At 44.3% G+C, this 26,216-nt stretch overlaps 1 protein-coding gene across 2 annotated transcripts in view; it reads left to right on the top strand.

The window, feature by feature from the left end:
- The window catches only part of PLXNA4 (plexin A4), a 580,684-nt gene that overhangs the window by 163,417 nt on the left and 391,051 nt on the right, over window positions 1–26,216 (top strand). The gene's annotated exons all lie outside the window — the stretch shown is intronic.

Here is a 26,216-nt window from a genome sequence, read left to right as displayed (position 1 = left end):
TTTTATGATTTTTTGTGACCATTGGGGCACTCTGCTGTTTTTTAAAAAAAATTCTGGATTTGAATTTTGAAATGCTCTTTGCAGTATGTGTGACTTTAAAGAGCACTTAATAAACTCTTGTTGTACCAAATTTGGCTTTGTTTGGACTTTTTTTGACCATAGGAACGCATTAATTGATTTTCAATGCATTCCTATGGGAGTTCGTGCTTCGCAAGACGAAAAATTCGCCAGACGAAAAAATTCATGGAACGAATTAATTTCGTCTTGCGAGACACCAGTGTAATAATAATAATTCTTTATTATATATACCCTGCCCATCTGCCTGACTTTCCCCAGCCACTCTGGGCAGCTCCCAATCGAGTGTTAAAAACAATACAGCATTAAATATTAAAAAACTTCCCTAAACAGGGCTGACTTCAGATGTCTTTTAAAGATAGGATAGCTGCTTATTTCCTTCACATCTGATGGGAGGGCATTCCACAGGGCGGGCGCCGCTACTGAGAAGGCCTTCTGTCTGGTTCCCTGTAACCTCACTTCTCACAATGAGGGAACCGCCAGAAGGCCCTTGGTGCTGGACCTCAGTGTCAGTAGCAAGGCAGCGGTTACATCAGAGATGTCAGCGAAACCCCAGTTTTTATTCAGGGTGGTGGTGGGTGAGGGCACCCAGGGTGTGGAAAGGATCCCAGCAAGACACGTCCTCATCACTGCAGGAGATTTTTCATTTCCTGGCTGCCTCTGCAGCCGGCATCTCTGATCAGGCATCTAAACTGCCGATGAAATATTCATGTCTGGCCCAAGTTTGTGGCATTTAATAATTTAGAAAGCGGTATAAGCGGTGGCTCTTTCCCCCACTTTTCCCAAGGAAGGGGAGGGAGGGGGGAGTATCTGGCCAGCAGCGCAAGAAGAGGAGTGTGTGGTTGTTCAGGTCCGAAAGAAAGACTGGGGCACGTTGCCAGGCTGTGTGGCTTCTGGGCAGTTCAAGGAAGCAAAACAGAATTAATAGAAGTCTCTGCCCTGTCCCTGAATCCCATTGACGCCTTTGTTTCTCTTTCATTCACGGATGAGCTAAACGTATAGATGGATTCATATTGCTATGCCAACAACAGCTTTTGCTATGGGGAAAGCAAAAGGAAGATTGTAAAGCACTTTTGCAAAACAAGCAGACTGACGTGATGCATGTTTATTTAAAAGTGGGGCTGCTGGACTAAATATTCACTTTCGATTCTGAGGTTCAAAATAGCAATTCTTACTGGGTGAAAATGTTCAGCTTTTTGCTTTAAATGGGTACTGCTGCTTTCGCCCCATTCTCCCTCCCCTTCTTCTTTTTCTTATCCAATGTGTGGGTGTGCCAACCAATGTTTATATGGTGAATAGGATAAGGTCATAACCCCCTACAGCCAATCAGAACTGGTCATTTGTTTACTTTATTCATTGCATAAAATGTATGCACCACTTGACTGTAAAAACCCTCCACAAAAAAACCCTCAATGCAGTTTGCAAAGAGAATGAAGCAGTAAAAAGGAAAACCTGTCAGCATCTTTGTATGAATTTCACCCAATATGCACATCCCCCCCCATGCAATTTCGGCCTAATTTACACATTTTTGCAAAGCAGTTTTCCCATATATAATATTACCTATTTCATGACATTTATATACTGCTTGATTATGCAAAAACAAACCTCAAAGTGATTTACAAAAAGAACAAATCAATAATTTTTTCAGTAAAAATAGAGGTAGCTGTATGCATGCTGTTTTCACTTATATGCATTTATAGGCACACTTGTATGTGCATTTTGTACGCATTACTTGGGTGGAGAACTGCTCAGCAAAATTCGGAGAGGTGTGACTTTTAAAGGATGGCTGCATGCTTGGTTTGTATATTTATTTATTTATTGAAAGTGTGTGTTAGGTAGGTTGGCCTTTAAGTGAAAGCTGAATCAAGTTTCTCTCTCACGCCTAACTTTGCATCCTCTGTTTTTGTTGTTTTCAAAAAGCTGCTTTCTGTGACTTTTATGAGTTGTGGAAAGTGAAAACACGTTCTGCACAGTTTATCCTGCAACGCTGACCCTTTTGCATAATTCATTTTCCTTGGGGTACTCACGCGGAGCGGCAAGTAATTGAACGGAGCACTGAAGTCTCACATCTCAGATCTTAGCCTCCGCTGTGCCTTCTGTGATTTCACCAGGCGTGGCCCACACCCTTTGAAGCATATCTTTGCAACCATGAGGTCTAGAAACTTGGGGTCTCTAAGATTTTCAGGAAGCTGTAGTCTGCACTCAGTGACACATTTTGCAGCTTTTCTATACTCCTGTATTACCATGGCATACACACAGCCTCAGAAGTAACCCATCCTATATTTCAACCATGAAAGTTGTAGGATTTCCCTTTCAAGTGCATATTGATTTCTGATACATAATTAGGCTGGAGGCTAGATCTGTGTTAAACTGAAAATTCTCTCCCTCTCCCCCCCCCTCTCTCCTGTAGAAGGTGATAACTCTTCCCTCTCCCAGGAAGAATTGTTTGATCATATCTGCCACTCTCCCTTTGAGCCTCAAACACTCGTCTTTCTCCCCTCCAGCCACTTTTGAACTTACCTTCTGCACTTTGTCTTTTATTCAGATGCCCAAAGAGAGAGAGAGAGGGAGGTTGCCAGCTTTGGGGCATGATGGATATTTCCCTTTGGAATATTTAGTGTTTGCAGAAGAGGGGGTGATTGATTTCGTCCGGTCACTTAATTGAAGCAAAATGAATAGAGAATTTGCAATAAATGAAGCCATTATTCACATGGGTCAAAGCCCAGTGAGTCACAGCTGGAAGACTCGCCAGTACCTGTCTACAGTACTTCATGTTCAGAAAAGGGCAGCGAAAACAATCAAGGGGATGGAACGATTCTACTATGAAGAAAAGTTGCCAGGTTTGGGACTTCCTAGTTTGGAGCTCCTCCATATGCAGCTGCTGGGTGACCTTGGGCCAGTCACACTTCTCTGAAGTCTCTCAGCCTCACTGACCTAAAAAATTGTCCTAAAAAGTCTTTAAAAGAAGAGTTTTTTTAAAAATAATCTTTTTCAAGATTTTCAAAAATTATTCTTGTTTTTAAAACCAATAATAAAACAAAAGAATTAAGAATTAATTCACCACTGGTGACTAGGTTATTTACAAGCCTGAATTAACCAGCAGTAACAGAGCTGCAAACTTTTAGCTAATTAAGTGGTTAAATTAATCAGATTTAAATCATTTTGACTTAGTAAAATGTTGCCCCCAATTAGTTGGGCAGAAGATTAAAAACAAATTGTTTTCAACGCAGGCACTTGCCACCATTCTTAGCTTTTTCTTTTTAAAAACAGACCTTCCTTCCCATGTGGTTCCACATGGCTCTGAGGTCTGACTGGCCTTTTACGTAGGGCAGAGCCTTGATTGCCCTGTGGAACTCCTTGCCACTAGAGGCTTGACACTTTCTAAAAACCCTAGTATTCAGACAGGACTTTCAGACCTGAGATACTTTGCCAACCAGCTCTCGCTGATGTTTCTGCTTATCAAACTGTGTTTTTAGCTTGAAATGATATTTTGCATGAAAGCGCAGTTTATAATTTTTTAAATTAAATAATAAACAAACAAATAAGATGATCCTTGCTTTGACAGATGTGTGCGTCAGTGGAAGAGGGCGTCTCTTCTTTTGGAATATCTCCCCCCCCCCCCCGATTTAGGCACATTTAATCCATCAATTGATTGATTAATCAAGTAAAACTCACATGATTAATTGACGCAGGTTTTCCAAATAGGTGACAGCTGAGCTCTGAATTGTCGTGATATGCCCTGCTTCCTTTGAGACGAAGATTTCATTTTGGCATGGAAGGTTTACCTGACTCTCCTTGTGTGTGCCCTTCTTTTCCAGATGTCCCCACCATGATTTGAAATCTTTAACAGAGGTTAAAAGATGTGTTTCTCTTTAGAAGATCCAATGGATTCCTTGGTGTACAGGGGTCTATTGAACAGACCCTCTGGAAGTGCATTAAAATTCTGTAGCCATGATTTTTTTTTTAAAAAAAAATGTTGATGAATTGATCAATTCATCAATTACCAGCCGCTTCATTAATGGACTAAAACGGTTTTAATCACTTGACAGCCTTAATTGAAAGTGATGCATTGTTTCCCCTTTTCTGCATTCATTTCCAGAACGAACGTGAGATAACGAGCCTCTTTGGCTGAAAATTCCAATTAAAGGGGTCACTTGGTAGATCCTGATCGGACCCCATGGCTATTAGTCCCTTTAAAACCAGAGGGACTATGTGGCATAGTGGCTGGATATATAGGTCCAAGGGACCTAGACTTAAACTCCACATTTCCCATGGGCCCATCATGTGCCTTGGGCAGGTCACTTTAAATATTCTCTGGGTTTAATTTCAGCTTCACTTGGCTCACCTTTTTGAGAGGGAGGGAGAGAGCAATTCAAGAGCGAGGTTCTTAAAGGGACCGAACCTGGCACCTTTCTCATCTGCCAGTAATTGTGAGGGCATAGATAAAGTTCATCGGGAACATTGAGAGTGGAGAGAAAGAGCTTTGAAGTGGGCCGGATGAGCTGGATAATAATGGCAGAGGCAAGGGCACACAGAGGGAGTGAATTCCTCTTGAGGGTTTAAGTACGGAAGCTCAAACCAAATTCTTGATCCGCCAGACTTTATTCAGCAATGCATTACAGGACAGAGTCCAAAGAGTCTGCAAGAGCAATTCCATCAGGACACATGCAATACAGTGGTACCTCGGGTTACATACGCTTCAGGTTACAGACTCCGCCAACCCAAATAGTGCTTCAGGTTAAGAACTTTGCTTCAGGATGAGAACACAAATTGTGCTCTGGTGGCGCGGCAGCAGCAGGAGGCTCCATTAGCTAAAGCAGTGCTTCAGGTTAAGAACAGTTTCAGGTTAAGTACAGACCTCCGAATGAATTAAGTACTTAACCTGAGGTACCACTGTATAGGCAACTATATGTCATTTCAGCTGTTCAGCCTCTACGCAACCACCTACTGCCACCAAGCAATTCATCTCTCATCCAGCCACAATCGATGAAACAACGTTTACTCAACCCGTTTTTGTTGTATGTGTCACAACCCTCCTTGCACCTTATATGGAGCTGTTTTTCACTTCAACCTTCAGCCACTGAGGTTCCTTTTTAACTGGTCCTTACCATCATCATCATCATCATCATCATCACTTTTAATTTGTATACCACCTTTCTATCTTGCAACACTCAAGTCGGTTTACAAGCTGAAGAAACAAAGAATGTACACCTTATAACAATTTAATGCAATACAAAAATATGATTAAAAAAAACAGCTTTAAAATAAGCAATGTACATCAAATAAAGTAACATTCAACAATCATTAGAATAGTATAGAATGATAATATCAGCATATGAAAATTAAACAGAAACCCACTCTTAACAATTACAATAAATAATTTTCAAACTACAGTCAATAAAACAACGGCAAGCCACAGTGCATGTTGTTGTTGTTTAGTTGTTTAGTTGTTTAGTCGTGTCCAACTCTTCGTGACCCCCTGGACCAGAGCACGCCAGGCACTCCTGTCTTCCACTGCCTCCCGCAGTCTGGTCAAACTCATGCTGGTAGCTTCGAGAACACTGTCCAACCATCTCTTCCTCTGTCGTCCCCTTCTCCTTGTGCCCTCCATCTTCCCCAACATCAGGGTCTTTTCCAGGGAGTCTTCTCTTCTCATGATGTGGCCAAAGTCTTGGAGCCTCAGCTTCAGGATCTGTCCTTCCAGTGAGCACTCAGGGCTGATTTCCTTCAGAATGGTTAGGTCTGATCTTCTTGCAGTCCATGGGACTCTCAAGAGTCTCCTCCAGCACCAGAATTCAAAAGCATCAATTCTCCAGCGATCAGCCTTCTTTATGGTCCAGCTCTCACTTCCATACATCACTACTGGGAAAACCATGGCTTTAACTATACGGACCTTTGTTGGCAAGGTGATGTCTCTGCTTTTTAAGATGCATAAAATGCCAGTAATACAATACAAATTGAGAAGAGACTAGAGGGTGGGGAAGGCAGGTGGAAAGAGGCCTTGCCTGATGGAGTCTCTCCCCTCACCAGTCTTGTGGTAGGTCACATTCTTGCGTATGTGACAGTTGCCTCTCTAACGATGGGCCTAGCAGTAATTCTGCATCGGTAGCAAGAGATGAAGGCAAGCAAATATTGCTACAGACACTTGCATCTCAGTTCTTGCCTGGTGTGTTCAATCTGTGAAGGCTTGTTCAGAAGCGGAAGCCACACCGCAGTTAGTTGAGAGCATGGATGCGTGAACCAGCAGTCCATGGCAGACCCTAGGCTGAATGTCTCTTGGATTTCCTTCCGCCCTCCGCCAACACTCCACTTCCCTGGGTTAGAGTCCTGCTGTTACGGTCTTTGAGCCCTGACACGACCCACCTCTGCTGTGAGAAGGTGACAGCTGCTCAGCAGCGCTTACAAGACATTTTGGTTCTTGTTTGGAGCTGCGCTCTATGATCTGCCGCACCCCTGCAGAGAGCCCCCTCCTTGGAAACCTTCGGGAGCTTATTCCTCCCCAGCGGTTGCCGCTGCGGGAATAAAACGTGGCAAGCTTTTTAGGTATTAAAGCTAAGAAGGAGGCACCCCTCTCGGGCCGCTCACATCATAATGTAAACAGAAATTAATCCATCTGCTAAAGCTCAATGTGTCTTCAGATAGTTATCGGCACCGTATAATCTCCTCCGAGGAAGATCTTATTATATTAAAAAGACACTGGCCTGCGTGGTGGAAACCTTAATAACAGCGTTACCTTTCATGGAAGATTGCCGGAATTAAAACGCCCAGTGATGGGTTGTAAGTGGCTTCTGGGTGGTGAGATTACTTCTCTTTCTTTCTTTCTTTCTTTCTTTCTTTCTTTCTTTCTTTCTTTCTTTCTGCTCCTCTCTCCCCTGGAGTGTGTGCTGTGTTGGCAAAGATATTATTGTCTCCTGCAGTTCAAGAGAGCATCAAAACACAAGTGTCACCAAGGACATTACAGCAACTGAAAACAAAGGCGCTGGGTGGTGCTGGTGGGGTGCTTGAACCTGTGTCTACCGCTCAGAATTCTTCACATTGCTTCTGTTTTCAGAATATGCAGCATTCCCCATCGTGGGCACAGGTATGTCGATGTGCTCCTATTGTTGCTTTTACTGAGCAGCATACCTGCATCTATGAGAAATGGCTCATGCGGACGATGGCCCCGTGTATTCCTGGGAAGTTATGGCATGGAGAGATTGCACACTCTCCAAGTGTCCCTATTTTCCAGGGACAGTCCTGGAATTACAGAAGCCGCCTCAGTTCCGATTTGATACCTGAATGTCCCGCTTTTCCTTAGGACGTCCCTATTTTCATCAGATAAATGCTGGAGGGTATGGAGTTATGCGACCCCCTGAGCCATCTGAAGGCAGCTCTGTATGGGGAAGTTTTTATGTTTTTACATTTGTTGAAAGCCACCCAGAATGGCTTGGGCAACCCACTCAGATAGGTGGGGTATAAATTGCTGTTGTTGTTTGTTGTTAGTATTATTATTGAATAGGAAACCTCTATTTTTATTGGAGAAATGTTGGAGCCCTGAGTCAAGGAGATAAGTAGCTATACAACCTTTCAAAGACATCTGAAGGCAGCCCTGCATAGGGAAGTTTTTTAATGTTTAATGTTTTATTATGTTTTTATATATGTTGAGATGATGATGATGTTGATGAAGGAATAGGACATCCCTCTTTTCATCGGAGAAATGTTGGAAGGTATGCTTGCTGTCTGTCTCTAAGCACTGCGATCATCTGCAAGGGATTCCCACATGGCGGGGTTGATGTTGACAGCCTTCATGTCTCATTTGTAGACATCTTTGTACTGCAGGGTTGGTCTGGCATCGGGTCTGGTGCTGTATCATAAAACACGAGGGCAGGGTACATCTATAAAGAACAAAACACCGTTGGAAACAATACAGATCATTAAAGTGGCTGATCAATTTAAGCAGCTGCAAAGGCCTGGCATTAAAAAAGGCCTTCAAGAGACATCTGAAAGTCAACAGCAAGGATGCCTGCCAAATCTCTGCTGGACTAGCGTTCAACAGCATGAGACCAGTGGAACTAAGCTCCCAGCTTCTAGCTGAGGGCAGCTGCACTTTTGTAACGCTAAAGGGGGCAACTAACAGCCCTCCTCCAGATTATCTCAGTGATCAAACTCTAAAATAAGGACTCAGGTGGTCCTTAAGATGCTCTGGGCCCAAGCTTGTATAGGGCCTTCTTTATCAACACAAGAAGAGCCTTGAACCTGGATTGGTAGCATGTGTGCAGCTAGAACAGATAGAATCATAGGACCGTAGAGCTGGAAGAGACCCCAAGGATCCTCTAGTCCAATGCAGGAATCTCAGCTGAAGCATCCATGACAGATGGCCATCCAACCTCTGCTTCAAAACCTCCAGTGAGGGAGAGTCCACCACCTCCCAAAGGAGTCTTCTTCCACTGTTGAACAGCTCTTACCATCAAAAAAGTTCTTCTTGGTGTTTAGTCAGAATCTCCTTTCTTGTAACTTGAAGCCATTGGTTTGGGTCAGGAGAAAACAAGCATGCTGCATCTTTCATGTGGCAGCCCTTCAGATGATTGTTTTCATATCTCCTCTCAGCTCCTCTCAGTGTTCTCCACTTCTTAATTTCAACAATCCATAGATATTAGAAGTGAGGAACAACAACAACATTTGTACCCCACCTTTTTCTCCAAGGAGCTCAAGGTTGCATACCTGGTATTCCTGCTTCTCGTTTAATCCCCTTCTTCTTCTTCTTCTTCTTCTTCTTCTTCTTCTTCTTCTTCTTCTTCTTCTTCTTCTGCGATCACTCATAGCTGAGTAAGATTGTCTTCCATAAACACAGACTTAACGATGAGTCTGTAAGTGACTGTGGAGGCCAATTCTGGATCCACACATCCTTCCACAGTGGGGACATTGGTTTCCGGGCAGAAGTTGATCACGGTGTGGATTTGCCAAGTGTGCCTTCCTCTTAGCACGTTTCTCCCTTGCGTCCTGAGTTTGAGTGTCTTCAAAACCCATGACACCTTAGGCAAAGGCTGTTCTCCAACTGGAGCGCTCGCAGGCCAGTGTTTCCGAGTTGTCGGTGTTTATACTACATTTTTAAAGATTTGCCTTGAGAAATTCTTTAAACCTCTTTTGTTGACTACCAGCATTACGCTTTCCATTTTTAAGTTTGGAATAGAGTAGTTGCTTTGGAAGATGGTCATCAGGCATCTGCACAACATGACCAGTCCAACGAAGTTGATGTTGAAGAATCATTGCTTCAACACTGGTGATCTTTGCTTCTTCCAGTACACTGATATTAGTTCGCCTGTCTTCCCAAGTGATGTGTAAAATTGTTCGGAGACATCGTTGATGGAATCTTTCGAGGAGTTGGAGATGGCGTTTATAAGTGGTCCATGTTTCACAAGCATACAGTAAGGCTGGTAGTACAATAGCTTTGTAAACAAGCATTTTGGTTTCCCTGCGAATGTCCCGGACCTCAAACACTCTGCACTTCAATCGGGAGAAAGCCACACTTGCAGAGCTCAGGCGATGCTGGATTTCGGCATCAATGTTGGCCCTTGTGGAAAGATAACTGCCTAGGTAGGAGAAGTGATCAACATTTTGCAATGTTACACCATTGAGTTGGATTTGTGGCGCCACAGAGGGGTTATTTTGTACTTGTTGGTGCAGCAGTTTGGTTTTTTGGATGTTGAGTGATAGGCCAAGCTTTTCATAAGGTTCTGCGAAGATATTTAGGATGGTTTGGAAGTCATCCCCACAACAACCTGGTGAGGTAGGTTAGGCTGAGAGGCAGTAACTGGCCCAAGGTCACCCAGTTATCTTCATGGCCGAGTAGGGATTTGAACCCTGGGCTCCCACATTCTAGTCTGACACTCTAACCACTACACCATACTTCCTCTCATTATTATTTCAGTATTATCAAGACTATCCCGTATTGGTGAGTTCTGGGGAAAGTGGTGCAACTGAATTAACCTGGTCCTAGGAAAGAAGGGAAAACGGTCTTTCACAGTGTTAATATTAGGATACACTCCAGCTTTCTGGAAACATAAAGGAGGAATAATAGGCTTGGATTAAAAGAGCAGCAGTATTTAGTGCTCAAAGGCAGATACTACATAAACGGAGAGATAAAACTGAAGCAGACATCGATGCCTGGATAATTAGTGGACCCAGCAGCCAAGGAAGAAGGAGCTAATAAAAATCAAGAGGAGAGAGATAAAGAAATATGAGGAAATGCTGTGCAAATGTATGCAAGATAAAATGGCAGCTATATATTTTTCTCCTCCCTTTCACTTTCTCCCTCCTTCATTCCTTCTTCTCCCTCTTTTTTGTGCTTCCATTTGATGATAGGCCTTTGCACACCTTGCTTAGCATACGATGTTGCACACTCATCCCAACATCTTTGCCAATGCCTTTGTGTGCACAGCTGTGTGTGCAACAGCTTCCAAGGGATCTGAAATTCTGAATAGCGGAGGATTTGAAATGGATCTGTGTTGAAGGAGAGCGATCAGGAAAACCAGGGGAATTAAAATGGGGCAAAAAATATTTGTGTGGAAAGTAGTTTAAGATTTGTTATTATTATTGTTATTACAGTTATTTATTAAATTTGTATACAGCCCTTGTGGATCTCAGGGAAGGTCACAGCATAAAAATACAAAATAAAAATGCAAACAAACCAAGAGCAAAAAACAATACAATACAATACCCGCCTCCCCCACCCCACACAAACACATTTAAAAGGGTTGTTGATCAGCCCAAGACCTTGTTGAAGAGGAACGCTTTTGCCTGGTGCCTAAAGGTGTATAATAAAGGTACCAGATGAGCCTCTCTGGGGAGGGCATTCCACAAATGAGGAGCCACTGCAGAAAAGGCTCCGTTCTCATGTTGCCACATGCTCGACTTCTCATGGAGAAACTGGCCGCTGAATTCTGCATTGTTTGCTTGGATTGTACTGAAAGGGAAAAAGGTGGTATCACAGCTATGGTGTGGACTGTGGAGTGCTGTCAGGACCTAGAATAATACCTGGCTTCCAGACTTCCTGCTCTGAGCCTCTTTTAGACTCCACGCTTTCAAAACTTGAGACCTGCTCGGTTTGTTCTCCAGGCGATTTTGCACTCTGCCAAAAAAACACACACGCACCTGTGAGGGTTTGGTGCACAAAGACAGGAACCCTTGGAACTACCCGTCACAAGGCTGAGGGCTGCTTACTGGGCTCTGGGAAGGATGCACAAGGTGCTCTGGGAGCTTTCCAGTGCCCTCCCTCAACCTTCCCAGATCCCAGTAAGCGAGGAACAGCTGCTGGGTGTGTGGAAAATACATGGAAAGCAAGGAGTGGCGTGTTTCCCTAGCTCTCTGTTTATTTATTTACTCCCTTATCTGCGTAAGGTTGTGATAGCATAAGTAAAGTGAGCGTAAGTGGTGAGCCCACTATAATCCTTTCTTGCTTTCAAAAGACTAAAATTCACCTCTGCTGCCCCTTCCAGCGTTGGAACGCGGGCTTTTCTGAGCTCCATGTAGAATTCTGGCTTGAGATATCATTAAATGTATCCAGAAGAATAATTGGAGATCTGAGCTCTACTTTTCATAACAAAGGCACAAAGGGTATCCGTATACGACTGGAAGCTTTCAGCTTCAAACTCTCTTCCCCTCCAGCTTTTCAAGTGCTGAAGCAGGTTGTATATCTTTGAGCCATTTACAAGCCGGAGGAGGAGATGCAAAGCTCTTTAAAGAAAAGCTGCGCCTGGCTTTGCTGAAATTAAAGCAGCCTGAATGACTCTTCGGCCTTTGTAAGAATCTTTAATAAAGAAAGTGGCACCCGGAATCACATTTCAGCTAGATTGGTGTATGATACCGTCATCACTTCCCCCAAACACTTTTAATTCCAGTTTTTAATTACAGGGCAAGGGGGCCTTCTTGCTGCTCTTCCATCTCAGGGTGAATACAGACAACCCTTTACCAAGTGGTGTCTTGCCCCATCTTCTTTGTCTATAGATTCCCGACCATGTGCAGAACTGTGGAGGAATGTTCCTTGCCGCTGAGCAGAATGATGTGGACCACTGGCTTACCTGTTGAAAGGTGAAGGCTCCTCGCTTTACCAGGATAAAGTGGATAACTGTGGGTTGTTGTTTGTTCATCGTAAAAGAGTAGAAGAAATGTGCAAGGATTAGGATCATGTTCACAACTACTGTATTACAAAAATATCTGAGGTACAGCAATGGAACATATGGCAGATGTATCGTATTTTTTCGTCTATAAGATGCCCCCATGTATTTTGGGGGACTACGATTTAAGAAAATGGGGGGAGGTGTATCTGTGTACAAGACGCCCCCAAATTTTTGACATTTTTTTTTAGGGAAAAAACCTAGTCTTATACAGTGGTACCTCTAGCTACGAACTTTATTCGTTCCGGAGGTCCGTTCTTAACCTAAAACTGTTCTTAACCAGAGGTGTGCTTTCGCTAATGGGGCCTCTTGCTGCTGCTGTGCCGCTGGCACGCGATTTCCGTTCTCATCCTGGGGCAAAGTTCTCAACTTGAGGTAACTCTTCCAGGTTAGTGGAGTTTGTAACCTGACGCATTTGTAACCTGAGGCATTTGTAACTCGAGGTACCACTGTACATGGAAAAATACGGTATATTCTAAGTGAGTTCCGAGAGTAGTCTCAATATTAATCTGGTTGTCCTTTCTGTCTATCCTCATATATAACCATCTTCTTCCAAATATTCCAGAATGGCTTATCTATGGTTTCCAGGTCTTCTTGTGTGGCAAGTTCCCATCGTCCCGCCCCCCCCCCCACCGTGGAAATAAAGACACATGACACAATTAAGGTTAATGGGCTAAACAAGGCCACAACTTTATTGGTTACAGGTGATGAGCGGTATTGGCTTAGGCATTGGTCCTAACCAACTACATCCAACTTCAGCCCGTCTGCTTGAAGTCTGGGAAGGGTTAACCACCAGTAGGGGGAGTCCTGTTGATGCAAAATGCTGCTTTTGAGGCAACGATCCATGAGGCAACTCAGAGCAGCGAAAACAGGAACAAAAGCAACCCCCCCCCCAAAAAAACAGGAGCAGCTGGAGGCGGCAAAAGAGAGAGATCCCCGGCTGCACTTCCGTTAAATAGGACAGGCCACACCCCCAGAGCCAGCTGATTGGCTGGCCAGGGGATGATGCAGCCGGGGATTCCACCAATCGCACGGGGGCTGGGAGCGTGAAGCCCGCAACCCCACCTCCTCTGCAGGGCGGAAGTGGCTTTCTCATCCTGCAAGTGTGTACTGAGCTACAACTGGTCAGCTTCAGTTGTAGAACTTCAGAACACCCTCTCAGACTTCCCATCTGCATTGATGCCACGTACAGGAAGAACTTGGGAGTCTTAATGTGTCACGCAGACCCAGATTTGCTTGGATGAATGAGATGCAGTGCTGGTCTGCTGCCAGCTTCCCACTCCTGAAATTAAAGCATTTCCCAAAAGTGCTCAAGACCCTAACTTTGAGACATCTCCAAGGGCATCAAGTGGCACACCTCTCCTCTTTCACTTGCTCACACTTGGCATTCCCTGTAGGGGTAACACTACGATTATCTCCAGTGCAGCAGTTACGGTTTCTCTGCAGGGTCCAAGCACCATGTGTGTTCAAACACTGTTCTTCAGAGCTACCGTAGGTCTTTGCAATCACCCTTTCCTTTCAGACATGCAAGTGACCCATGTTGCCGACTGCTACCGTTCCCCACAACCCAGGGTCCTCTTGAGGAGACAATGGTGATGTGCACTCTTGGAATGAATGTGGAGTTCGGTGCGCACACCCTCTGGACGGGGGTCCTGTGACACTTCAATAAATCGCTCTCCCAATACATCAGTCTTTTCCTACTTATTTGCTCTGGCTGACCTGGGTAGCTTTGAGGTCATGTGGGGTAATTGGAGTGTGGCAGAGTAGCCTCTGGATGACCCAGAAACATCTCTTCCATCATTCTGGAAGAACCTAGCAGCTGGAGCTAAATCATTATTATACATACTGATTTACCTGCACATATAAAAAACCTCGGTAGGGACGCGGGTGGCGCTGGGGGTTAAACCACAGAGCCTAGGGCTTGCCGATCAGAAGTTCAGTGGTTTGAATCCCTGCAACGGGGTGAGCTCCCGTTGCTCAGTCCCAGCTCCTGCCAACCTAGCAGTTCGAAAGCATGTCAAAGTGCAAGTAGATAAATAGGTACCGCTCTGGCGGGAAGGTAAAGGGTGTTTCTGTGTGCTGCTCTGGTTCGCCAGAAGCGGCTTAGTCATGCTGGCCACATGACCCGGAAGCTGTACGCCGGCTCCCTCGGCCAATAAAGTGAGATGAGCACCGCAACCCCAGAGTCGGCCACGACTGGACCTTTACCTTTAACTTTATAAAACCTTGGTATATTTTCATCGTGGGCTGTTGGGAGATCTCCTTCAACACTGCTTTTGAGCTGCCGCCTCTTCCCTGCATTTCCCTGTGTTGAAACTGACAGGAGCCTCCCCCCTGCCCATCACGTCAAAACGCCCAAAATCCTCCTTCAATTATTCATGGCAGTTAATTATTCATTAATATTGCCCTAGCTAATTGCCACGTATTTATTTGTCAACCTGGGCGGGGGGCATTGGTGCCCCTTTCCCTCCCTGCGTGTGTGTCTGTGCCCCCACCGCCTCTCCCCCACCGCCTTTTCATTTCCCCCAAGATGCAGCCACCCCAGGCAAAAGTGCTCGAGATGAAAAGAAGACACGGCGATCCGTTTCATAAAAAACCCAAGCAGCTGGAGCTGGGCCCCTGCGGCTCTTGCTGCAATTAACATGGAACTAACCCCGCAGCCTCGATGGGGTGAAAGAGCAGGGCAGGTGCAGGCTGTTTAGCTTGTCTACTTAACTGCACCGACCTCTCAAATCAGGATGGTTGGAGAGAGCTGGTTCTTCAGCATGTTCCCCTCTCCTGGGTCCCATTTGCTAACTGCTCTCAGCCTCCTGAGCAGGGACGTCCGGAAGTAAAATAAGAATGCAGAGAAAGAGAGGGAAATATTTTGCTTAAAAGCAAAACGCTACAAGTGAGTTTTGCAGGGACACAAGAGTTCTTCGCTCATCAAGAGTGGCACTTCCTAGGAAGCTGGGCATACCTTAGGACGTGGAGTGAGAAGAGGTAATGAATGGAGGAACTTGGTCTTGAGGGGTTATAATTCAACTCAAGACACTCTGCTTCAAACCTTTCCAAACTTTTCAAGTGGGTGACACACTTTCTGGACATGCATCGTTTCGTGACACAGTAATTCAGTTTTGCATCCTTTCATGATACAGTAATTCAGTTTTGCTAGCAAACTGGAGGCTGAACTAACCCTTTCCAGTCCCAGGAAGAGTGCGGGGAGCATTTGTGTGACACACCCACACACTGCGGCCGACACACTAACGTGTTGTGACACACAGTTTAGAAAGCTCTTTTCTATCTCTTCAAACAATCCTGCTTGTTGTTTTAATACTTGGCTTATGTGACTCAGCTGGTGTAGTGTGCCTGGGAAGGTTAGGGTGTGAGCTTAATACTTCTGAGTTAAATTTTCCACACCAGAATGTGAAGCTATAGGACACCCTGAGCAAACCACTAAGTGCCCTTCAACCAACTTTTGGATCATGGGGATAGTAAGATAGATAGTGAGAGTCAGTGTGGTGTAGTGATTAGAGTGTTGGACTAGGGCCTGGGAGACCCAGGGTTTGAATTTCCACGTGGCCATGGAGCTCACTAGGTTTCACCTTGGGGCCAGTCATTGCCTCTCAGCCTAATCTACCTCAGAGGGTTGTTGTGAGGAAGGAGACAACCAGTCTTCAAAATTTGCCAGGTGCATTTTGCCACCTGGCTATCGGCCACTTGCAACTGAAGGCATTTTTAATAATGAAGTTTGGTAAAATGAGATTTTTGCTTTGTGTGTCCAGGGTGCTCTTAGGTGGTTGCCACCAAATTTCACCAAAAGGGCAATTCAAGTTAAATTTTGAGGTTCCTCCAAGAACGCGTATGGAATTCTGGGGAAAAGGTAAATGAGTTTCAGTAAGTCTAGAGAATTTTTATTGATGGCTTGCACATCTCCAGTGAGAAAAAGATCGTGTCCCTGTTTTCCTCCATGCAAATTAAACCTTTTAAAGGTATTTTCTAAAGAGAGTTCTGTTGATGAGACAGAAACCATTTCCAAGAAGCCTAGGGCTTAGAGAGTCTGTGTTCTTCTACGTTAATTAATTAATTTAATTTCATAAAATTTATACACCACTTGATTGTAAAAAATAAATAAATACCTCAAAGTGGTTTACCGAAAAAAAGAAAACAAAACAAGGAAATCAAGAAAAATTCACAACCATATTTTACCCTCAGTTCCCGCCATGGGTTTTTCTGTTTTCTGTTTTTCTTTGAGATGGGGCAAATAAGGTAGATGCTGCAAGCTCTTTGTAACCTCAAGGTGGGTATCTGCCTTCCCTATAAATTGCAAGGCTTAGCTCATCGACATTTCCAGAATGTTTTATGGATCTTCCGATGGAAAATGACTCTCTTAAGTGCAGGAGATGATTACTTTATTGTCCGGTGCGTGCATTTAACAGAGCTGAATGGCTCTCCTTAGACCTTTGGATTATGAGGGGGCTTATCTAGGATAGAAGGCGCAGGATATTGGATAAATGCAATGGATAAATGGGTGCTGACCAGATTTTCATAAGTTCCAGACGTTTATTTATTTCTTGCTGTCCTGAAACTTTTCTACTCACTCCAACTTACTGCCAGTCAGAGTATATAGGAAAGTAAGCTGTAATTTTGGAAGCTTTGTGTGTTGGATTTCTCCTGTAGCATGTGACCTTAGTGTTGTGTTGAAAGCATGTAGTTTTCTCAAAAGCCTGTAATTGGTATATATTTACCCAGAAGCCTAATTTGTTTTCTGTCACTTGTAGATCTTCTTTGTAATTGTGGGCTACGTACACATTAGTGGCTTAAAATGATGTGAGGTTGTTCCCTCCTCCTGCAATTCAAATTGTGTTTGCACTTGCTTTTACACACCAGACAGGTACAGAGTCCACACGCCCCAGACAGCTAATCAGTTGAGCTGTCATCTGAGCATGCTCAATGACTGTCTGAAATGTACACACCTCAGCTTGTTTTTTCAAATTGGATGAAAGCTGGTTTGATGGAAAACACATCAAACACAAGCATTTCTTCGGAAACAACAGGTTAAATATGTAGCTAATGTCACATGTACTTGACTTTGAATACCAGTGGTAGGAGCTTGCTGGAGTAAATAGAGCAAATCAGTATACAGTTGAGGTGTCTCAATTGTCATCTAGTCCACTCCTATGCCAGTGCAGGAAAATCTGCTGGTATGGCAACCCTGAGAGGTAGCCCTCCTGTCTCTGCTTAAAAACATCTATTGAAAGCGAGGCCACCCCATTGCAGGGCAGGCTTTTCCACTGTTGACCAATGGATTCAAATCGCAATATAAATATACGGTGGTACCTTGATTCTCAAACTTAATCCGTTCCGGAAGTCTGTTCCAAAACTAAAGCGTTCCCAAACCAAGGTGTGCTTTCCCATAGAAATGGATTAATCTGTTCCAGACTTTTGAAAACAACCTCTAAAACAGCAATTTAACCCCTATCAGTCTAAAGAACAAAGAGATGGAGAGAGAAGCCAGCACAGAGATAAAGGACAGTCTGGGAATGTGGAGGTCCCTCACTCTATCTGCCTTAACCCCATGCAGACCCCTCTTCTGATGGCTTAGTTTCACCCAGGCTTTGCTCTAAGTGGCCTCATCTTCCTTTAAAATGCCTCCCACAGTTGTCCATGTTCACTTGCCCCTCAAACCCTGGGCCTCCGCTCTGCCAATCTTAAGACACCTGTTAGTTGGACTGATGTGTGGTGCGCCGGCAGGATTGCCCGAGCCTCTTGTTTTCTCTTTGCTGGAGTTCTTCTTCTCCCCCCTTCCCCCACCGCTGAAACACAATTTCAAGCCCTCGTTTGCTTCAGAGACAATGGAGCATCTTCTGCTCTTTCATAGCCTGCCCTTCATTCCACAGCAGTTGCAATTTAAAGCAGAGCATTTGGCAAGAGTGTTTGATCTGCAAAATGCATTTTTATGGTGTTTTCAATTAAACATGTAATGAGGGTGGTTGCGTTTTTCAGTTGTGATGGCAAGGGAGGGGTGTGTTTGAATGACTGAAACGGGCTTGAACAATGCAGCTTGGGTTGCGTTCAGTTCATGCGTAGCTCTGGCAACCAGATCTTGTGCCTTCTTAAAAATTAAAAGTTCAGGATCTATTTGAAGTACGATAGGGCTGTGAAATAACTCTGTCTTGGCTTGCTGCCTTAAATTCCTAATTCTATTCCTGGAGTAACATCAACATTTATTCTTAGATGTCTGTGAGCATCTACAAACCCACTTCCATTGTGACTTATTTTTAACTGCTCTAGTTTTTTCTCCTCTTGCTTTGCCTTAGTAGGAACCTCGTGCCGAAAAAGAATGAAGCATTTTAGTCAAGGGCAAACCTCTTATTCTGCATCCCAGAATCACGCCATAATTTCCTTCTTTTGCTTTGAATGCAGAAGGTCGCAGGTTCAATCCCTACCTTCTCCAAGTTTAGTTTTCCATATTGGCTTTTAAAATCCTTTTTAAAGTGTATCAGTGCTTTAGTGCAAATTTCTCTTAATGTGTGCATTTTTGCAAAGCAATTTCCCCTAACACATTTTTGAATGTTGTTTTCACCAATATGTGCTTTCGTACTTTATAGCGTATGTGCTTTTGCACACAACACTTGCCTGGAGAAACTGCATTGCAAAATTTGGAGGAGTACAATTTTTTTAAGACTGCTGTCTTTCAGTTTATGTATTTCTTCAGGAAGTGTGAATCGGGTAGGCTCACATTTTAAGTGCCACTTGAATCCAATTTCTACCCAATCCCTACTTCGGGGTAGACCCGGGTTTCATGTAGTGTGGTGTAGTGGTTAAGAGTGGTAGACTCATAATCTGGTGAACTGGGTTCGCTTCCCCGCTCCTCCACATGCAGCTGCTGGGTGACCTTGGGCCAGTCACACTTCTCTGAAGTCTCTCAGCCCCACTCACCTCACAGAGTGTTTGTTGTGGGGGAGGAAGGGAAAGGAGAATGTTGGCCACTTTGAGACTCCTTCAGGTAGTGATAAAGCGGGGTATCAAATCCAAACTCCTCCTCCTCCTCCTCCTCCTCCTCCTCCTCCTCCTCCTCCTCCTCCTCTTCTTCTTCTTCTTCTTCTTCATGTAGTCTATCTGCCCCTTCTCCCCCCACCCCCCATTTCCATCAACATTTCGTGGTGCTGTTTGGGCACATCCTGCAACGCTAATCAGAAGCGTGAGTTCTCCTACTTAGTGATGCCCATCCAAATATGAGATGATTGACTGTGAGCTCGTCAGGTGAGAGCGCCGGTGATGCTGTAAGGGGTGGGGCTCTTTGGACAGATCTCCAGAAGATCCCTGACACCTGGCACTCAGGTGGCTGCTTGGTGTGCAAGGACTTGGCACAGATGCACCACCTTGGCAGCTAGCAGATGGCGGAGGAGTAGATGCTTTATTATGGTGCAATCACGCTGCTTTGCTGTGCATATATCCCATGGCTCAGTTAGCGTATCGGAACACAGCCAGCAGCGTACGACAGAACTGCAGCAATGGTGCAGATTGAACCTTGACACTCAGCCGGTATTAAACCGATTCGCGGATTTGTGGCAACACAGACACAGCCTTAGGGGCAGATTGGCTTTCACAGAGGCCTCCTCCTCCTCCTCCTCCCTTCTCTGTCCAGAAGAGCTCATCTGTTTGTATTTGTTAGCCTAGACATTGTGGGGATGTTTGGACAGATCCTGCGACACGCTAATTAGAAGTTAAATATCCTCTGTTTTCTTATTCCAGCACGAGACTTGAATGCAAGAGGGGGCTGTGTGGGGTGGCAGGGAGAAGCAGGAGGGCTGGGGTTGGGGGAGGAAGGGAGCGGGGAAGCCGTTTTTAATTCGCCGGCTTTTAAAATCTGCACGCCACATTAAAAACCCACTGTGAATCTTTGATCCGGGCCGAGACAATAATTCCAGGGACAAACAGAAACGGGCTAATAACTAACTAACTGGAATCATTTGCAAGAGAGACTGTAAAGGATTAGGATGGAGGGAGCAGACTGGGGTTGCGCTGAGATCATGTTTTGGAGGCCCGTTTGGTTTCTCTCTCTTTTTAGTTTTTTATTATTATTATTATCACTATCTTGTGCTCTCATCTGTCTATCTCTGGAGTGCATCTACTTGCCCATTAGCCATTCATCAGCTACTGCCTGAACCCATTTTGTGAAAGGCATATCTGGCAATCATAACTGCTTGTTAGATACAGCAGATAGGAATATAACTCCAACTCAGTGAAAGAGAAAGATATTAGATATGACTGGTCAGATTTTGACCCAGAATCTGTCTTGCAAACTGAATCAAAGAATACTATGTTTGCTAGAGCTACTCGCCTTTAATCAGAGGGAAAGAAAATAAGGAAAAGGTTTAGCGGATTAATCAGTAAAACCTGGTTTTAATTGTTGTTGGCAAATTTAAATCAGCAGCATGGAGTGTTAAGGATGCTATATACCCGTGGCTATAGATACTCCCCCACCCCTACTCCTCCCCCTCCTCTCATGGTTTCGGTGAAAGCAGTTTTCCAAAAGAAAATCTAAAAACGTTATTTCCTGCTAACAAGGAGTGGGTGTTTATGTTTATTAAACAGGAAGTTACAGGTCCTTCAAAATCTCAGAAAGTGACTATACTGAGGTTTAATTCATCAGCAGATGAATTGATTAACCTTCTGAGCTGAACACATCCCTTGAGGAGAAGTGAAGGCTCAGAGGCCTTGCAGGATGAGGACTTGGGGTACTTGTTGGTGCTGACCTTTAAAGCCCTAAATGACCTCGGTCCAGTATACCTGAAGGGGCATCTCCACCCCCATTATTCTGCCCAAACACTGAGGTCCAGCGCCGAGGGCCTTCTGGTGGTTCCCTCGCTGCGAGAAGCCAAGTTACAGGGAACCAGGCAGAGGGCCTTCTCAGTGGTGGTGTCCGCCCTGTGGAACCTCCCTTCAGATGTCAAGGAAATAAGCAACTACTCTACTTTTAGAAGACATCTGAAGGCAGCCCTGTTTCGGGAAGCTTTTAATGTTTAATAGACTATTGTATTTTAATATTCTGTTGGAAGCCGCCTACAGTGGCTGGGGAAACCCAGCCATATGGGGTATTATTATTATTATTATTATTATTATTATTATTATTATTATATTACTAGCCAAGTAGCCAACTGTTCAGGAGAGAATGATTAAGGGGGAATGGACAGTCCTCCAGGAGAAGGGGAAGATCATAGGAAGCTGCCTTATGCTGAGTGAAACCATTAATCCGTCTAGCTGAGTATTGTCTACACTAACTGACAGCAGCTTTTCAGGGTTTCAGACAGAGAGTCTCTCCCTCTCCTAGACTGACCCTTAAACCTTCTGCATGCACAGCCGCTGAACTATAGTCCACCCCACTCTTAACTTCCTGGCATCGTCAGCCAACGATTTTGTGTGATACCTGACCCCCCCACCACAGTTCTGTCTCAAAATACCAGCTGCTTATTGAAAAGTAACAGGAGTAGACTCAGAACTGACTGAAAGAAAGTGTTTCTTAACACATCACAACATTTATTCAGGCCAGTTTTAAGAAGCATAAGCAGAAAGAGCCACTCTGTGAGGTGAGTGAGGCTGAGAGACTTCAAAGAAGTGTGACTAGCCCAAGGTCACCCAGCAGCTGCATGTGGAGGAGCGGGGAAGCGAACCTGGTTCACCACATTGCAAGTCCACTGCTCTTAACCACTACACCACGCTGGCTCTCAAGACCTGAGCCCTTGCTGGTCCTTTCGGGGATCTGCTCTGGACTTATGGGGATTCCATGTGGGTGTTCAAAATTGAAATACTTTATTGTCACTTGTACGACTTGTATACAGTGAGATTACACGGACATCCCCCACTCAGCTCTCTTAGTCTTAATTCCCCTCGTTTACCGACGCACACCTACCAAACCCGAAAGTCAGTTGCCTTGTTGTTATTTTTTCATTCAGCAGCCTAACAGCCCACCTGTTGGTGTGACTAATCATGCCCGAGGGCAGGAGATCAAGAAAGTGCCGGGCAGGGTGTGAATCATCCCTGAGAATTTTCCTCACTCTCCTGAGGCAAAGTTCTTCCGCTATTTCATCCAGTGGATTCAAGGGACAGCCCATAATATCTTGTGCTGTCTTCACCACCCTCTGTAGGCACTTCCTATCAGTTGATGTCAAACCAGCGTACCACACTGTGACGCAGTATGAATTGGAACCCTCCGATTTGGGGAAAATAAAAAGAGTTTTTGCTTCCCTAGCTGAATAAAACAGCAACAGGTCAGGGCTACTCTGGCGGTGCAGGGAAACTGGGGTGAATGGAATGGTGAGGGGCAGCTTGACATCTGGCAATTCCAACTGGTGGCTTTGTAACCTCTTACAGAAGGTGACAGGTTTCTTCACCTCCTCTCACCCTTCTGCAAAGGAAGATCAGCCTTCTACTGCTAAGCCATCATGAATCCTGTTTGAGAAGGTGTCTGGGGACTTACAGGCAGACTGGTGCAGTGCAGGGAGACAGAGAGAGAGAGAACATAATTGCTATGGGTACAGCTGCCCATTTTCCATCTGCTGAGCCCATCCATCTACTGTATACCTGACTATAAACAGCTGTGTCTATTGCGAGTGCCCATTTATCATTACTTTGTTGTATCTATCCATCATCCACCATTTTGGTCTACGGCTAGTCCAGATACTTTATTTCCCATTTGTCCACCAACGGCCTTATCGCCACAGAACGGATCGTTCCTTCCTAGTAGGCTTTGCATGCCCGCAAAAATGATAAATTCCATGATATGACTACTCAGCAGTGAGCCCTATTGGGTCCAGTGTCTAAGTCTGCAATCTTACAGCAATGTTGGGGCCTAATAGGGCCCTGGGGGGACTGACTCTGAGTCATGACTTGAGATCTGTGCAATGGGCAGGATTCCTGTGCAGAGATTTCTCGGTAAAGCGGGGAGAAACATTGACTGAAGGAAGGTAGTATGTAAACCTCTGTCGTATATCGTTGCATATCGGCCTTCAATACTGTAAAATGGTATATATCGTTGCTTATGAGTTTTATTGCTGTGAGTGGTAAAGGAAAAGGTAAAGGGACCCCTGACCATTAGGTCCAGTCGTGGCCGACTCTGGGGTTGCGGCACTCATCTCGCTTTACTGGCTGAGGGAGCCGGCGTACAACTTCCGGGTCATGTGGCCAGCATGACTAAGCTGCTTCTGGCGAACCAGAGCAGTGCATGGAAACACCGTTTACCTTCCCGCCGGAGCAGAACCTAATTATCTACTTGCACTTTGACGTGCTTTCGAACTGCTAGGTTGGCAGGAGCAGGGACCAAGCAACGGGAGCTCACCCTGTCGCGGGGATTTGAACCACCAACCTTCTGATCGGCAAGTCCTAGGCTCTGTGTTTTAACCCAAAGTGCCACCCGCGTCCCTTGTTGTGAGTGGTAGATAGGGCCAAATATCTACCATTGGACACCAAATGCTGAAATTCAAGAACATATGAACTTGGCTGTTGGATCAGACCAAAGTCCCACATCCTTTTCTCATAGTGGCTAAACTGGGAAACTTGTAAACAGGATCTGAGTTCAACAGCACTCTCCTCAGTGGGTGTCTCAACACTGTCTGAGCACTCTCTCAATATTGAGTGTTAAACACAGATACTCATATGCTTTGCATACTCACCCATTTTCCAAATATTCAGAAAGCAGGTGAGCATGCAGAGAAAGTCTGGAGAATATCAAACACCAAATTCTAGGAAGACTTTTGGGGCATCAAACTTGCAGCCAACTTCTGTGTCAATCTTTGCTCAGTTAAAAAGTATATTTACTGAGTCACGTTTCATAACCAGCTATTCATTAAGGCAGAGTTACGCTAAGGTTCCCATTGGATTTAACCTTCTGAATATTGCATATGCCCCAATACTTAGTGTTAACGCCAAGGCTCAGAAGAATTCAGCCGGCTTCCAAAGCCCATGTTTCATTTCTCAGATAAAAGACAGCTTGCACATTGGAATATTCCCTTACCTCTGTCGAGGGAAGGGCAGGAAAGTCGATTCTGGTGATACGTACATAGGCTTTAGAGAGGTAATGGCATGAAATTAAGGAGATGTATTGATGTGCCTTTGTAAAATGAAGAAAACACAGATTCCCAGAAGCCTCTGGGAATCTGTTCCTGGAGAATCTTCTAAGCTTTCATGGATTTTCCCCTTACTGTAATTTTTGCATGAGTGCCTAAAATATTCTTAGCGCTTCAGGGAATATAGTTCCTGGGATCAATGAACATAACACATTCATGCTTATTCATAGACAGTGGGAGAGACATGATCTGTCATCGCAGTTGTCACATGATAGCCTAGTTATTTGATGCTTTTATCCTATGGTGATCACTGCTCCTAACAGTATCGGACCTCTGTGGGGGAGAAGCTCCCATGTGATGAGATTACCACGTTGCTAACAAGTCAATAGCCCTAAGCCTAATGGAGCCTTCCTGTATTGGCCTTGACGAAGAGGGGCACTTTTGTGGGGTTGTATTCAGGGCTGGCCTGAATATTATGTTTTAGAAAAGAAGATTCAAAGAATGAGGAATTATCTTTAAAGATTCCATCTCTCTCCCCCCCCCCCCCCAGCCCAAAGTAAAGCTCACAGAAAATTTAGAGAGCTGGGCAAAAATGTACAGGAACTTCTAAGCGTCCGAAATGTGTTTTTTTAAAAAAATAAGATTATCAAAATTTCTCAGGGTAGGTTCTCAGGTAGGTTTCTTACCTCTCTGAAGTTGCTTTAAAATTTCACAAAAATGGAAATCCATAATGGATTTGCAGATTCTTTCTAAGGGAAGAGGGAATTTGGAGACAGCTATAATTCCTTAATTTAACTAATTGCAGCATTTCTTATTATTGTTTTAGTTTAGTGCATTCTGGTCCCACAACCTGAGGTTTTGTCTTTCCTTTAGAAATCCAGATGAAACTTCACGTTCAAAACGTGAGATCCAGCAATCCTCTTTTCACATATCCATTTAAAAATAAAATATCATGGATGATGTCCCCAAGTAAGCTTCTGAAATAGGGATCTTGCAGAATTTTGTCAGAAGCAGAAATGGGAGCATACATTCCCACATGTTGCACGTTCATCTGAGGTCAGGAACAAAAATGCAAGTGAATGTGAGCGGTATCTGCCAATATTACTTAAAGAATTATGTCATATTCTGCATTATTTTTTTCAATTTTCTTTATGCTAAAGTGCATTGAAATTAATGATACAGTTGCATATGTTTTGGCCATGGTGGGTGGCCAAATATTGTAGGTTTTAGTGGAAGCTGAAGTGTAGTAGAGCAGAAACGGCACTGATTGCGACAAACCCCAGAATGAGACGGAAATTGCCTTACGTCCCTGCTGTGAAAAGCATGCAGCAATGAGATTTGTAAATATAGTCAATAGCATTGGAGACTTTTTGAACCCCTGGATAGTGTCAAATCCGGACTTTTTATGTGCATGAAATCTTTTTAAAACTTGGAAGCTTGACATTTCTTGGAATTCTGAGAAGGTGGCAAAGGGCAATGCTAGTTAAAAGATTCCTGCACTGAGCAAGGGGCTGGACAAGATGCCCTGGAAGGTCTACTATGGCGGCAAGGTTATTGATTGCCAAAAATTGGAAAAGCAGCAGCGTCCCAACTAAAACAGACTGGTTATCTAAAATGATGGAATACTTCCATATTGCCGAACTAACAGGGAGGATAAGAGGAGATATGGTAGAAAAAGTGAATAAGGAGTGGGCTATCTTTAAGGAATACTGTACATCAAAAATTATGTGGAAAAAGTAGAATTTCTGACAGGTATTGAGTGAATCCAGAAAATGATTAGAGTGAAAGGAGAGTAAAGTCAGGATAGAAGAAGAGATTAAAGAAATAATGAAATGTGTTTAAGCTAGTTGGAAAAATAAAGTAGCGTAACAAGAACAGCTGGAAGTCAAGTCACTTGGTGTGTGTCCGTGTGGGGTAGGTATGTAGGTATGTTGATATGTAT

Source organism: Podarcis filfolensis (genome assembly GCF_964270895.1).
Source record: "Podarcis filfolensis genome assembly, chromosome: 10".
In the NCBI taxonomy this organism is placed as follows: Eukaryota; Metazoa; Chordata; class Lepidosauria; order Squamata; family Lacertidae; genus Podarcis; species Podarcis filfolensis.
This window is presented reverse-complemented; position numbering and strand designations above follow the sequence as displayed.